This window comes from Apium graveolens, chromosome 3 (genome assembly GCF_009905375.1).
Source record: "Apium graveolens cultivar Ventura chromosome 3, ASM990537v1, whole genome shotgun sequence".
Classification (NCBI taxonomy): Eukaryota; Viridiplantae; Streptophyta; class Magnoliopsida; order Apiales; family Apiaceae; genus Apium; species Apium graveolens.
The window spans coordinates 259,182,660-259,186,817 of NC_133649.1; positions in this window are offsets into that span (position 1 = coordinate 259,182,660).

The window sequence follows — 4,158 nt, forward strand, 5'->3', positions numbered from 1 at the left end:
TTGGTAAATGCTGACCTTAAGAAAACGGTGGTTAGACCTTTACAGATTCCTCAGTCTGTAAAACAGATCCTGGTAAATGCTGATCCTCAAACCTATAGATCTGTTTATCCTGATGTTCAACCTACCACCACATCCCAAATACCACAACAACCATCAGAACATACTTGTAATAACCCCAAAATTTTGAACTTTTTGTAACCCTTATGAATAGTGTTTTTGCTGATATTGCTGAATAAGAAAACTTTTCATGCCACACTATGTAGGGGTTCTTTTATTGTTATTCCGAGGTCTTATTAGTACTCTATATGATATATAAGTGTATGTAAAGATCGTCAGAATCCAAATTCGAACACTTTGATTTTTCCCGAAAATCCACCAGAGACCGAAAGAATTGAGTATAAGGTAACAGGATAAAAAGGATTTAAATTCAAGGATTATAAGAGAGGATCATAAAAGGAATATAATGTATTGAGAAAGGTTAAGGAAACCCAAGTAATAAGATCCCGGGTATGATCCCTCAAACGATAAACGAAAACAAAAGTTAAGCGAACCGTATAATATATCAGCGGTCATTAGCCAAGTAATTAGAAGCTAATCAAAGAGGTTAGTGAGGATGATGTCATCAAACCAATAAGAATAGGACAAGCATGGGAAGATGACATAAGATTGATGAACTAAGCATGACCAAAAGGGAAGAAAGTGTGGTTGATTTCAAGCCACACAAAAATGACCATGGTTAAAAGGTAAATAATTAAAACAAAAGAAAAAACAACCAACCAACAAATCATTTCACCAAAAACACAAGTTGACTTCCCATTTCAAGCAACAAAGCTCTCGGCCTCTTTTCCATTTCAAGAAGAAAAAAACCAAAATCCAAGTTCCAAGCTTCATTAATTAGTGAGGTAATTATCTAAGATTCCTTATGCATAGATATAGCTATCCTATAAGTTTAAGCTTGAAATTCCTTCACAATCTCTTCCTAAAATTCATGGAAGAAGAGGGTGAATAGTGTTTTTCAAGAACTTAAAATTTTATTCTTGAGTTTTTGTTTAGATTAAGCTTGGTAAGGACTTTCAAGGGTGATTCCAAGTTCCTTAGTTACTTTTACTCACCAAGGAAGGTATAATCTCATACCCTAGCCCTAATTTTGTATATTTAGAGCTTTTGTGTTTGGTATGGTTCATGAGAAGCTTGATTATTGTGTATTTAGAGATGTGTTGGTTTTGTGATGTGTTTGGAGTTGTAAACCTTGTTGATTAGTTAAAGAACTTAAGTAAAGCTTTTAGTTCATGTTGGGAAGTAGTATAAAATTGGGAATATTGAGTTGTTGGGGCTGTTGTAGCATTTTATGTATGGAGTTTGGTTGTATAGTTGAATTGAGGTTGATTGGTGGTTGATTTGGAGTAGGATAAAAATTGGTAATCGCGTAAACATAGCCGTCGTAATGTCCGATTTACTTTAGACTGTTTTGTTCTTAACATCAGGATCCGAGAACTCATTGTTAGGTTTTGACCAATGCCATGATTAGATAGTTCATGTTACGAGCTTCGTTTTGATATGTGGTTCGTTTGAATCCGATGTACGGTTTAGGAGAAACGATCGTTTTAAGTAACGGCATTTCGTGAACGAACCATTACCCCTCGCCTTACTTTGAAACACTGGTTAAAGACCTTAAATGACTAATTGGAGTATGAAACATTTATGCAAAGTGTATTAGGCAGTTGGTAAGGCACTCGCAAAAGAATGGCCTTAAAACTCTTAATGGTTAATTTATTAAAAATGGTGGAGCAGAGGGTACTCGAGCGACTTAAGAGAATCGTTGAGCGCAAAGCGAGTGTTAGAGTCTAATTGGTTAAAGTATAGATTCATAAGCGACTTTGGTTTAATTCAAACTTATATGTTGTTTATAGGTTACCAGACTCGTCCCAAGCCATTTATCACCCCCAGTCGCTCAGGCAAGTTTTCTACCCGTTATACTGTTGTTGTGATGTATATATGTATATGCATTATCTTGTGATAGATGCATGATAGTTAATTAACAAATATTGCGATATATTGGAGCATGCTGATATGGTATATATATGCATGTCTGTTTCGTAATCTGGTTATCTATTTGTTGATTTTAATGCTTATAGTTGCATAATACCTATGCTAGAGATAAGCAGTAGTTGCGTATACCCTTAGTATAGGGGACCCAAAGGTGAACATTTTCTAAAACCGGGAGTCAATGTTCCCGAGTATATTATATATATATATTTATATATATATATATTGATATAGTTTTCAAAACTATTAATCGAATAAGGTTTATTCGATAACTTTATTTTAAATAATGAATATTATTTGAATATTCATTCGAGGACTTATGACTCTGTTCATTCTATTTAATGAATATAATTTGAATATTCATTCGAGGACTTATGACTCTGTTTATTCTACTTATTGAATATTATTTGAATATTCATTTGAGGACTTATAACTCCGATTATTTACTAATTAATATTCTTTATTTTATTAAAGAATAATGTTTCGATAATCAAACTTATTTTCGATTATTCAAATAAAGATAGTACTTTCGTATAAGTATATCTTTGGTTATTTAATATTCATTTCAAGTATGAGTTTAAAACTTCTACTTCAAGTTATTTATATAAAGATTATTCTTTATGGGAATATTATTTAAATAATAATATTCAGATATTTTCTAATATATCGGGACTGATTTATTTCATTAAATCAGCATTACTCCAAACATTCTTAAAAATGTTTTCGAGTCTTCAAAATGATTTTAAAAGTTAGAGCGGATCCCAAAACTCATTTTTATATTTAAGATCTTCCTTTTAAAGGATTTTTAAATACTCACTCAAAACCTGAGGGATCCGGCTCTGTGGGGTATTTTATATTCGCAACGAGGTTGCCGTTTTGATAAATGAATTGATTACTTACCCAACGTTCGGGAAGTAAGTCCATCTATTGAGTCGGCATAAGCAACATGGGCTCAGTGGGCGTCCATGAAAGTGTAAGTGGCTCAGTGGGAGTCCATCAAATGCGTAAGTGGCTGAGTGGAAGTCCAGCATAAGGTCCTATTGCGGCCAGGGTGATGACCAGTGGGGAATTCGTCCATCTACTAGTAGAAAAGGTTACTTATTGGTATCTTTGCCTGATCAGCAAGATATCGGGTTTATGCCAAAATTCTTTTCCTTTCCACAATTCATTGGATGTTACAAACTCTGTTCATACTTTACATAACAGAGGTTTCCAGGAAATGTATAAAAGATATATATGTGGATATATATATCGGGACTAAATAAAGTATCTCGTAACTTCATTTCATTCAATAATATATCAAAGATTGAATCTATTCAAGTCTTAACTTGTGGTCTCATCTATGGGATGACCTTTTGAAACCTATAATACTTTGAACAGTGGTAGTTCAAGTAGCTTTATAAAATGGTATAAGTATAGAGAAGTAATTGGTAACTTCATCTTCCTTTAAGCTTATATCCAGTAAGTATCTACCTTACACTTGATAAAGTGTTGTGAATATGTTGTGTACTTGATGATTACCTAAACAAAACATCTAAGTAGATTTTACTTAGTGAAATAATGTAGCACTCGACGGATAAGAATTATAGTCCCGACGGATAACTCATTATAGTCCCGACGGATGATTAACTTATTATCCATCGAGTGAGTAGCTTATGTAATAATAAGTTTGTAGCACAGTGTTGTATGCACCTTTGTATAGAATCTGAAGTAGCATATAAGTCATGTTGACTTTAACTAGATATGCAGAATAGGTTGATTAACTGAACATAAGCAATGTCTTGTAATTCTGTATAAGTGAAATGAAGTCAAGTGCCAAAATAGCTGCCAACAGATGCTTAACAAAGCTTTGACGGATGATCAAATGACTATCAACAGATGTTTAACATAGCAGTCGACGGATGATCAATTAAGTCATCGAAGGATGATCTGAAAGTCGACTGATGATCATATCAAGATTCAAACATCAGTTGAACAGTGAAAGCTGACACACAGCCGTTGAGTTGGACACAAGTACACTGTGGAAGCCCATTAACTAGGTAATAGAGGACGAAAAGCAGCAAAGATCAAGACTCTTAGATTTTATATTTGTTCAGTTCTTTTGACTTTGTA